Source organism: Polypterus senegalus, chromosome 1 (assembly GCF_016835505.1).
Source record: "Polypterus senegalus isolate Bchr_013 chromosome 1, ASM1683550v1, whole genome shotgun sequence".
Classification (NCBI taxonomy): domain Eukaryota; kingdom Metazoa; phylum Chordata; class Cladistia; order Polypteriformes; family Polypteridae; genus Polypterus; species Polypterus senegalus.
The window spans coordinates 82648700-82661728 of NC_053154.1; positions in this window are offsets into that span (position 1 = coordinate 82648700).

A 13029-nucleotide genomic window follows, 5' to 3' on the forward strand; every position below is an offset into this window, starting at 1 on the left:
GCGGGGACTGGGGTGTTACCCATATTCTCGGATTTGTCTAATGCCAGTGTTCAAGCAAAACATTCATCTCTGGTGACTAATTTGTAACACAGGAATCCACCAGGGGGCGCATTCTCGGTAATTTTTGTCTCTTAACTGATCGCTGACACCACGGACACATTTATTAAAATGTAATAATTGCTAATGGGGCAAGTAATTTAAATAGTTTGTTATCGGGAATGGTTTAAAGGAATTAAAATAATTAAAAGATGAGAGCTTTGTCAGTCATTCATACTAATACAAAATTTAAGGTCAATTAATTACTGCCCACTAAAGTATATGATTCCTATTAAGTATGTTTTTAAAGTATTTAGAAATTCACACCACTGTTAATTACTAAGATCATAGACATGCTAGAAAGATGTCTTTTCATTGGATGGTATGTTCCACTAAAAAGAATGTTTTTCATTTATATTGAGCCAATCTAATTTTTGACTTGGCCTTTTTATAACTTCACTTTAACTTAATCCTGATACTCTGTATGTTCAATTCTTCATAATAACTATTCACAGTGGCTCCAAAATCCGTACTGACCCCAACTCTCTCTTCTGTTTCTTTTTCCGGTTTCTTTGTGGTGGCGGCCTACGCCACCACCACCTACTCAAAGCATCATGATGCACCAACATTGATGGACTGAAAGCCAGAAGTCTACGTGACCATCATCATCAGGTCCTTCCATGAAAACCCTAAATACAAAGAGGACTGTTTGACTTGTGTTAGGTAGATTGCCCAGAGGGGACTGGGCGGTCTCGTGGTCTGGAACCCCTACAGATTTTATTTTTTTCTCCAGCCTTTGGAGTTTGTTTTTGTTTTTTCTGTCCACCCTGGCCATCGGACCTTACTCTTATTCTTTGTTAATTAATGTTGACTTATGTTTATTTTTTATTGTGTCTTCTATTTCTCTATTCATTTTGTAAAGCACTTTGAGCTACATTTTTTTGTATGAATATGTGCTATATAAATAAATGTTGATTGATTGATTGATTGATTGTTAAAATGATTTTAAAAATAGCAGCTGCCTGAATGAAAATACTAATTGTCTGCTGTTGGCCTATTTGTATTTTAGATCCCATAAAGCAACAGAAACTACATTGTTATATTCTAAAAATCAAAATAAAAATCAGAATATTGCAGCTCTATTCAGGGTCATAGATATTGAAGCCTATCCCAGTTGCATCAGGTGTAAAGGAGGAACCAATCCTGGACAGGGCGCCCAACTATCAAACAAGTCACACACACACTCCTACTGGACAAAATTAGAGTCAGCAGATAACATAATATGCATGAATGTGGAAGGAAAACTTCATGCTGGTGTCGAATGTGAAGATATGTTTGATGACTGCTAAAATATATTCAGCAAAATAAATACTTAAATAAAAAAAAGCTCTTGTACAATCTAGCTTAATTGTTATACTGCACATTTATGTAGTCCCTGTGATCCGTTATGGCATTAAGTAATTTTGAGAATGTATTGATAGCTGTACAGTGAATACCACTGCTTTACAGAACTATAACACAGTGAATGTTCCTTGAATTTGAAAAAGTTGATATGGCAAATGTATGATAGGATCAGTAAGAAAGTTCAGCTATAGCTTTTCCATAATCTAATGAAAAACTCTTTTTCTAGTCCACGAATCCAATACAGGCCATCACTTTTTGCTCATATGTTTTAGTCACATCTAGACCTGCAACTTAATTTTTATTACGTTTGACTTGTTAAGATTATTATAAAATTACAGAACTCACAACCCAAATTATGTTTTAAAAACCAAATATACCTTTAAGAACTATAAATAGTTATCTAAATGTAACAAGGATCCATTTTCCTCACCTTTGTTCTGAAGATACAGGTATGAACCATCTTCAAATCAGGGTTTTACATTTGATACTATTGTAGAAATGCAGGTTCAGAAATTGAATGAACAATGACTCAAAGTTATTTCTTATCATATCCTGAATGATGCAAATTAATATTTAAAAATGCAAAACAGTGGAAATGCTTTCAGACTGAGATAGAATTTTTACAGCTATGTGGAACTTATACAGACATGATTTTTCTTTGGAATTCTGTTTTGAGGTATCTATCTACTTCTTCCTTGTCCCTTTTACTGTTTTTTATTCTTTAACTTGTAGTCTTGTGGGTTATGATGTCCAGGCCCACAAAAATGAAATTTGAAGTCCATGCCTGTTTAAAAAAATGATGAAGATCTATAAACCATAATGTAGGACTGGAACCAAAGCTCAAAAAGCAGGTTTGTGGCCTACACATTTTAAAGGGGCCACGGTGTAAGAATCTCAAAGGAAGAGGGAAAGCATACAACTTTCTGACTGAAAGAACAAAAACTGAGTTTCCAAGCAACAATAACAAAAGTTTATTTGAAAAATTGTTAAACACAGTAATAAAATGTTATCGAATGTTGCAACCAAAGAGCAAACAAAAACCATTTCAACAAGACAAAATTGTTATCTAAGGGCTAAAGAAAAAATATCAAAGAAATGTAAAGAATCAGATAACTTTCAAAATCATAAAAGAGATTCCAAGAAAAGGAAGCCAAACAACAGAAGCAGGTGCCAATGCCTCAGCAAAGAACTGAGACAACATAATAAATAACCAAGACAATACTCACAAAGAAAAAGTGAAATAAAACAGAAAACATGTTCAATAACATAAATTACAAGAGAATAATTAGAAGACAACAAAATAAATGAACAAAAAGCAAAGAAACTAGAGTTGGGGTTGAAACTGAGTGAACTATTAAATTGTGAACCCTGGCTGTAGAACAATACATTTTCATGTTTATTCTAAATATAATGTCAAGGATATCAAGTTTCATTTCAATTACATTTGTCTGAGTTCTCTTTCTAACAGAGAGTTCCACATATACAGTACATAAAAAAATAATATAACACTCTCAAATCTAATTAATGGAACACAAGGTTTTGTTGGGTCAGAACCTGTCCTAAAGCATTGTGCACATGAGAACCCACCATGGATGGGATACTAGTTCATCCCCGGGTTCACTTACAAGCACAACTATACTCACACACACACACATACAGGCACAATGTAGGAGTGTGAAATTATCAGTGCAGACAAATGAAGAATACTAACCTTTACACAGACTACAACCGGGTTCTCAAGGCAGCAATGCATTTGTCTTGCTTAATCATATATATGAGTGGCCTAACCCCATATATATATATTAAAAGAAAGAATAACCAAGAAAAAGCAAACAGAGATAAAGCAGTGCCAGTCTGGTAGCATGGAAATCACTGAAATTTTCTTTGAAAGATTATTTTAGAGAAATGTTACTATGCAGATGTATGTTGAGGCTGTTAACATCACTTCAAGAGAGGCCAACTGATTTAACACACTGATTAAAAGGGGCAACTCAATTATTGGATGCACTCTTGACTACCTGGCGGTCATAGAAAAGGAGACAAAACTGAGTGCCATTATGAACAATGCTGCACATCCTCTCTCTGACACACTAACAAAGAAGACTTTGAGCCAGTTTTAATTTGTCCCCTTTTTTAGTAATTCTAGTGGTTGTTCAGAAGATTGTGTGTTTATTTGTGTATTTGTTTAAAGTGCAGTGGCAGTGATTTTTCACCCCAGGAATGACTGTAGGTGACAGTTCTGTGTCTTACAGACACAAAGTAGGGAAAATTGGGTCTCAAGAAAAAAGGTTTAAGAAACACTGGTATCGAGTTATTACAATATCTGGATCACAATATAAAAATACTGGGTTATATTTTATATTTTACAATATAGTACAAGGAAGGACCCAAAAATTCCTTGAATTGGTCAATAGCACAGTAGTAGAGTGTAATTATAAACTGTGCCATGAGGTCTCACATATCTATAGTCTTGTTAAAAACTTAAGTGGCAAGTTGATCACAATGTATGTTCCTCACATCTGTCTTACAATTGCATAGGTGACTTAGGTGATTTTTATTCTACATGCTGAAAAAAGCAAGTCAGGTTATATCAACAATGATGATCACTTTTTTTTTAACATTAACAGACTTGTTAATAAAGAATTTCTAAGTGTGTTAAAAAGAATGTTAATCAGCAAGACTATACTAAACTGCTGAGGCACCTGTGAAAAAGAATCAGGAAAGAATGTCTGGAGTAGCAGCACATGCAAAATAGCACCATGACAGGCACCTGCACACACTGTGTTGTCAGGTAGAGAGTTTTTGACCAAAAAAACAATGTGATTGTTGCTTTGCCAGATCTTGGTCTCTGTGACTTTTTGTTTTCCTGAAATTAAAATTGAGAGTGAAGGGCAGACAGTTTGCTACCATGTTAGAATTAACGGAAAAGTCACAGTAGGCACATGACATGGTAACAAAACATGAGTGCAGGAAATGTTTCCAGGAATGGAAGAAGTCCTGGGACAAGGGTATTATATCTCAAGGGGTGTATTTGGACGGTGACTAAAATGGAATTGCTGAAGGTTTTATAATACCTTTTTTTTTTTTACAGTTGCAGTTTGGGTTCCACTCCTAGTATATTAAGTGTTGTAATTCAATTCTATAAATTATTCCAAATTATTAATAACCTTTTTAATTTGACATTTGACAGAAGTTAAATTTATGTATGTGTCAGTGTATTATATGTAATAAAAATAACTGAAAAACTGAATGAATTCAACTCATTATTTTTTGGTATGACTGGGAATACCAAAGTACAGCACATATTGTTGCACTCACTTTAATGCATCTATCTATCTATCTATCTATCTATCTATCTATCTATCTATCTATCTATCTATCTATCTATCTATCTATCTATCTATCTATCTATCTATCTCAGGTCAAAAGGAACATTTATTTCTGCCTGTTTAATAGTTTGTCAGTAGCTGAGTCTGAATGCATAAAATATTCTTCCCAGAAGCATTTGTTATTATTAAAATACATTATTGTTCTTTTTAAAGAGCAACTCAGTTTTGTCTCTTCTTGAACATAATAATATAACAAAAAAGACACCTTTTGCATTGTTAAGTGTTTTGGGTTGGTGAATCAAAGCCTATCCTGACAGCCACGGGTGGACAACAGGAGCTAACTCTTGACAGTGCACAGTCACACATTTGCCCTTACTCAAAGTGGCCTGATTTTGAGACTTCATCAATTTAATGTGTGGATGTGAGAGAAAACGTATGTACCTGGAGAAATAAAAAACAACGTTAACAGCCACTATGAGAGGGACTGAACTTTCCAAACTCACCACTGTGCTACCCCCAGTCAGTTTGAATGTCTGTGTGTAACAAACAGTGGTGCATTACGTGCAAGAGAGGAACTGCAGATCCCACAATTCCCCAACAGATGACAGTGTTCTGAAAAAAACAAATAAGTAAACGCCTCAATAATCAAACATACTGTGAAAATGTTTATAGCAAATTAAACTTAGTCATCATAATTAAATGTTTTCAATTTCCATTGATATGCCCAATGTAGTTTCTTATCTTGTGGTGGCTGGTACAGGTCCTTTGGTCCTGAAGTTTTCTAGATATGCATTTGCACGTGTGTGTGTGTGTGTGTGCAGCCTGAACTTTTCAATTCTGTCTTAAGGCTCGAAGGACAGAGCCCTTAAAATCAGCACAGTGGTTAATTTTTTTATGATGCAATTTATTGGGTATGTTGTCTTGCACATTTCATTATTTTGGAGTAGGTGTTATGATTATCATGAATCATGCTGATTATTTATATTCAGTAAGATGTAGCACTTTGCCTATTATACAAAAATTGGAATGTTCATTTGCAATTCTGCTTTTAGTGTTCAGCATTTAATGATGAGATAGATTTTAATACTGTCATTTAATGGTTCTCCTTTATGGCAAAATGATGTGTTGATAGATGTTCTTATTTTGGGTTTTTTTTAATGTCATTTTTTGGCTGACATTTTATCATTAGTAGCACTGAAATCTTAATACATTTTGAAGCATTGTGTTTGTCTCAGATGAGGTTTGCTGGAGGCTGTCTTCTTCCTCAGCAGCCCAGCAGCACCACTGCTGCTCTGATCTTCCATAGCTCCTTCCACACACCTCTTATTATCTTTTCTATGCCATCTCTACTGCCTAAATATTAATGCTGTTGGCTCCACTTCACAACACTCACCTGGACTCAGAGGTAACACAATATGCACTAACTTTTCCCCAACTCCATCAACATTTCCAAACCAGGATCCTTACTAAGATCACCAGCAGCCAAATACCCAGACCAATGGATTTAAGTAATGAATTGGGTCTCATAAGTTCTGCTCTTTAAGTGTGTCATTATCATCTCTATCTCTCACTCACACACACTCTCCTTCTGGCAGCTCTATCCCAGGGCTGTATGGCCCCACCATTATTTTCATACAAAAAAAAAACACAGGGCTCAACTGAGTGTACCTTTTACAAAGTATATAAGTGACGGCACCCTCTTGCTGTTAAAAACCAGTATAGTCTTTAAGAGCGCAGAGTTCTCCTTTATCTTAATTGGCTGTTAGGCCTGATTTTGATAACTATGCAGAGTGCAGTCACCACTAGGCTGTGAAGTGCTGGTCTTTTCAGATTTCTCTCTACATGATGACAAATTAAGATTCCCAAGGTCCTAATTTCAACCACATTGGTTCTGACTACTGTCTAAAGGCCAATTATTGTGACACATGCATTCTCCATTATTGTGAAATCTATTGCTTTCTCAATTTCTTTAGCTTCTTTCCAGATGAGAGAGCACAAGGGCTTTCTTTACTTATATCGTATTAAATCTCTTTAATAAGAACAAAAGCAATGCAGATAATCTTTCAGTTGTCCTCACGCTAACAGAATATATTAGATTTAGATTTTTCCCCAGGAGTAAAAAAACTTAAGTATTTAATATTCTATTTAAACACAAAAAGGAAAAAAGAATTGCTCTTATATATATTTAAACAGATCAAATGCTCCAGATTCTACACATCAAAGCCCCTTTATTCAGGTCAGAGTCACTTAAATGATTGCAAAAGTAAACTAAAATAAGTTAATTGTTTACTAAAAGCACTTGATTTTTATCCATATAAGAAATTAGATTTCTGCCCTCTTGGTCAGCCAATATCTAAATAGAATATGTCCAGATTAAGGTTGTGTGGAGCTTGGCAGCAGCCAGCAGGGGCAGGTACCAAACCAGAATGAATTGACAAAACATTAAGTTCAGAGTCTATTTTTATTTTTATCTTATAATAAAGTCAGATATCTTGACAACATCATCTGTTTATTTTAAACATACTGTACTTAGTTCAGGATCAAAAGGAACTGGTACCTATCCTGGAAGAATCCAGCGCTAAGCAGAAATGAACTGTTGCTGTAGTATAAAATCAATAATTAATAATAATTACCTGGACATTGACACACATATATAGACATACACAGGTTTGGTTCACAATAGAAATGACATTCTGCAGTACTTATTTATATTCCTTGCTTTGTACCCCTGTAAATACAAGTTATCACCAATATTCTAACAACCCAATTGTGCTTCACTCACTCAGAATACGGAACTAATGTAGGAAGTAATTCAAGATAGAGAAGCTTTTATCTGTGGCACCTCTGTATGATAACCACGTTTTTCCAACCTCTCAAACGTATGCAGTTTTTAAAGTTTGGAAAACATATCCAGGATTAAATCACTCAGAGATTTGCACATAGATTACGTTTTCTCATTCTACGTACAATTACACTCCAACTTTAACTTTCCATCAACACTACCTCCAAATTTGAAACTTTGCTAAACATAATCTGCCCAATTTTACCAGTCCCATTACTTACAGTCCTCTACCTTTTCTGTTCATTCATAATTCATCGGCAGCTCCCGCCACATCATACAGCCTCCATCTTTAGCTCCTTGTCTCTGCATTAGCATAACAGCCCTGAAAGTGCTGGCAGATATCTTGATGCCCACTGTGGTCTATGGCTGGCTTGTCATCCCGGCCAGTACCCCCAGGCCACCAGATGGAGCTCTCCCTACAGAATGGAGGTGCCCCGGATACCAGCACTGAATCATGGACTATGGAGTTTTCCCCTACAAACCTGCTGGATACCCCAGGGGCCAACAGAGGACGCTGCAGCGAGGTCCAGAGAGTCACATGTACCCTATAACCCGGAAGTGCGTCATAGGCAAAGCGACAGCGGAAGTGACGTACTTCCGGGATGAAGAAGAGGACTTTTTATCTGACCCGGAAGTGTTAAGCAATCATGGACTGAAGGATGGGAAACACTTCCGGGTCAGGGACTATAAAAGGATGCTGGGAACTCCCAGACGAGGAGTTGAGCTGGGTGAAAGGGTGGCAATGCGTCTGAGAGTGGAAAATTGGTTTATTGTTGAGTATTGTGTTTAATTTAATGAGTATTGAGGAAAGGAGGGTGCTTTGTGCACTGTGCAGTTCAAATAAAATAAGAATTTGGACTTTTATCTGGTGTCTGGTGTCTTGGACAATGGTTCAAGGGAGCGATTGCGGCCCCAAACTGTCACAACACTTAGATCTGAGGATAGGAGAGGAGAATGTGTCCTGGTTGGTCTCATAAATAGTGTCAGGTTCTTCTGATTTCATTTGATTGTCTGTTGCTGAGATTTTTCCCTGATTGGAGAAACAGTCAACCTTGATGAAAGAAAACTTGGTTTCCAGGTGGAGGCAGCTGCACCCAATACTACACATTCTCCAATACCCAACCCATCATTCTAGAAAGGCTGACGCAAGGCTCTTATATCAGTGATGTTTTGATGGGCACCTGTTGTCCAAAGATAATCCCTAGAAAAATCTTGGGTGGCATCTAACCATTCCTGCAATTGCATCAATATACAGGACCTAAAACCTCAGATGGCATATCAGGGTAGCCCAAATGCAAGCTCAGCAGGGTTCATAGCTCTGTGCCCAACATCAACATGGACAGGTGTATACCCGGAGGACTCCTGAACAGCAGACTGACAGGCAAGCAACACTAAGGGTAGCTGCTGACCCCAGTTTCTCTGGTTCTGACATATAGTGAGGGCCAATTTTGTTGTGGGAGTCTGTATAAATCACTCTACCAACCCATCACTCTGACGGTGGAGGGGGATAGTATGGGTCTTTCATATGCTCAACTGTTGGCACACCTGTTGGAATACATGACTCTCAAACTTCCTGCCCTGGTCTGTGAACAGTTCAGCTGACAATACAGACTTTCTGAAAAAGTCCTTAATGAGAGCCCCCACCACAGTCTTCACTTCCCGATCAGGTAGAAAATAAACTTCAGGCCACTTAATGAAGTAACCTATTGAAACCAGGATAAAACTCTAACCTTGGGGGCAATGGGAAAATAGTCCAAGAATATTAGTAAGCACCTGCTCCAAATTAGCCCCAACCTGATATTCATCCCGTCTCTGTATACTGCTGTGAAGAACCATACTGTCAACCATGATCTAATAAATTAGACTGCAGCCCCATGGTCATGCAGAACCATGTACACTCCTGAGCTCCTCACCTTGGAGTGATAGGGCTATATTCCTTATCCTAATCAAAAAACAGATACTATAAGTGACATAACTTGTCATTGTAGACAATCTAAAGATGTGACTAGATGCATGGCCCACACAATCCCACCTACACAGGTTTCTTGCCATTTCCTTATTGTTGTGACTTGGGACCCACTTCAACTTTCTTTATGTCTGAACAGAAATGGTGCAGGTGCCCTACTCCTGTATCACCAGCAGGGAGTTTCCCTGGGCATAATGAACTTCGTAGTTAGGAGAACAACACTGTCATGTGTGCTGTTCGTTCCTCCTACTCATGCATATCTTCTTGTATCTGTTGATTTTGAAAAATGCTTTGCCTGTCTAGATGAACAGTGGTTCCTATAGTTCCCAGGCTCTCTTTGGCAGCAGAGGTCTGCCTTAGCTGTTGCCTTATGCTTTGATCCAATTCCACTCACCGAAACTGTCACTCCAAGGCATCCACTAGCCTGTCCACTTCAAGTGGTTCTTCTTCTCCTACATCTGTCAGGGCTATCAGCACAGCACACCCCCCAAAGTGGCAGCTAAATGTCCTGCTTGTTTCTGGGAGTGCCATCTAATCACCACTGCCAAAATACGGAAGTGCTTGTAGTAACCTTCCCAGTTCTCATCTCCAATAAAGTGCCCTGGTTTTAATGGTGGTCAGAGCAATGCAGGTGCCTGCAGCGTGTTCAAGGACTAGCCCCCCACTTTCACTCTGCGTTCTCACTTCTCTGTCTTTTAGTGTCTAGTTTTCCAGTAGGGTTAGATATGCAGAACATCCACTGCAACCTTGGGGCAGCACTTCTGCTTCCCATACCCAGAAGGCTACCTCTTCTTGTCTGTCACTGAGAATTTCTCAAAGCATTCAGTGAATTAAAGCTCGGCTTCACTAAAGAAGACACCTGCCCACTGTTGTTCTCCATATGTATTGCTGTTGCCACATGTAGTGTCTGCACTTTCCTTCAGGCACTGGTTTTAGGCTCTAACATCTCTCCAAAATAGCATGTGGCAATTTGCTTCTGATTGGATTTTTCTGCTTCCATGCCCTTCTGACACCAGTGTAATGACCAGTGTGTTAAGCCAAAACAACTTCAAGGTACCAGAGTTTCAAAAATTTTCTTTTCGTAACAAACGGTGCCCTTTTCTACACTCTACTATCTGGGTTACAGGACACACCTCCAAAGCAATAAATGAAATGAAAGCTCTCCTTATCTGTCAGTTTGTCTGATTCCACTTGGGTTCTGTCTTTCTCCATCCCTCAAAAACTCCTGCTTGTTACTGCTCTTTCTCATAAGAGGTGTGCCCACAAATTACAAGACAGAACCTTTTTCCCATCCCCTTTATTTACAGTGCTCTGCCCTCTTTTCATTCTTAGTCCATCAGAACAGGCAATGGGGTCATCACATGATGGCTAAGGTCTTTAAAATAGAGCTGTGCCAGTGATATACTGAGCACTTCTCTACCCTCTGTAGTCCTTTTTTGGCTCTGAGCTTAAAAATGTAATGCAATGACTCCTCTGAAAGTAACAGATAAAAAAAATATATATTATGAGGGGGTGCAGGAGTCCAGGTATCTGGTGAGGATAGATTTGTTCATTTTATTTATTATATAGCTTTTCTGGTCTCTTAGTTGTCCAGGTAAAATAAGCCCAGTGTCTTTTGTAGCACATGTGGATGTTGAAACTCTCCTCCACCCCCTGGGAACATTGTGGCCTCCAAGTGGTGATTGAAAAAGGAAATATTTTCACTACTGGGTGTAAGAAAAACTCCTCTACTGTGTGACCTTTATACAAAGAATGACGTGCGTCTATTCATCATGAATTGATGACCCTTTAAAAAAGTATTTAAAGCGTAATAAGTAAACACTTGTTAAAACATAGCAAATAAGACTACTGCAAATACACTTACGTGTGCTGATACTCTTAAAGTAAAACTCAAATTCCTTCAAAGCTTTCTTGGGGAAAAGAAAGGAAAACATATGCCAACATTTTTTTGGTGCCACCCTAATTATGAAGTGCAAAATGCTCCAAATGCCAAAGGTTTTGTTATCAAAATCCATTAAAGGGTGGGTCCACTATTCATTAAGACTAAATAGTTTATGCCTGACTGCTCTTTTGGGACCTTATTACAATGGACCTTTTTCATACTACCTATCACAAAAAGGGTACAACATAGAGAAAAAAAAGTGATCAGTTGGGGTCCTTAAGGGTGTGAAGTTTAATGTCCCAAAAAGAAACATAAGCAAAATATGACGCAAGAGCACCAAAATCACAAACAAAATAAGTAAAGGTTGCCAGGTTCAGGGTAGCTGTCGTAAGGTCTGTCCCTTTTGTTAGCTGGATTCACACTGGCAGAGCAGATAGAAGGGGCAGAGTCATAGTCATTCTTCTAGATGTGACTTCAGAGGGTCTTCCTGCAGACCTCCCTTCATTCTAGAGCAGTGATTCTTAATCTTTTTTGAGTCACAGACCCCTTTAAGAATCTGATGAAAGCTATAGACCCGCTTCCACAGAAATATTCACATAAACACAACTTTGCATGCAATGAATATAATGTACTTTATTTATTGAGATTTGATTGACTCATACATATATGACATACACAAAGTATTATTAAACTTTAAAGTAAACAATCTAAAAAAAAAAAATTATAATTATGAAATACAATCCTCTTGTGCAACTTAAAACAGATCTACTACTACTACGTTTTCTACTACCATTATTACTACTACTACATCTACTCTAAATCAACAATACTGGGCTGTATAGTGAATAGAAATGTTAATTTTATCTGACCCTCACGGACCCCTTGAAACCCATCCATGGACCCCCCTAGGGGTTCACAGACCTCATTTTAAGAATCCCTGTTCTAGAGGTAGAAACGGAGAAGTAGTTAGTTCCTGTGCCACACTCATTTAATCTTCCCCAGTGATCCCTCTGTGAGAAATCATTAGGCACACTCATTGCTCACATGTCTGATACCTCCAGTCCTCAGTCTTTTGGGAGAAAGCATCCATTTATATGACAAATGTTTAATTGGGTATAAGAATATGGCAGAGCACCTTAAATGTGCAAATGCTTGATGTTGCCTTTTTCTTCCTGCTGACCCAAAGTATTAGACTGGTGTTTTGATTTCGCTTTCAGAACTGACTCCTAAGGACATTGTGCCACTTATTCTGAAATATTATTAAAACGTCAGAGCCCACTATACACTCACACAATCAAATGAAGTTTGTGCCCTAAAATGACTCCCAGCTTAATGTAAGCACCAAGAGTTTATCCATTTCTGCTTATGTCTTGTAGCTTCCGATCCTTGGCCTTCAGGTTTAGGTCACTTCTCCACATGATAAAGTAGGACAGTGAACAAAGTTTAGCTAAGCAGTAAGCTAAATACTATGTGGTTCAGTGGTTGAAATGCCCACCAGTAACCAGGGAGTCCTGTTTGTGCTCTTTTGACAGCTGGACAATGATATCTACTGTGGTGCTATCTCTTGAAA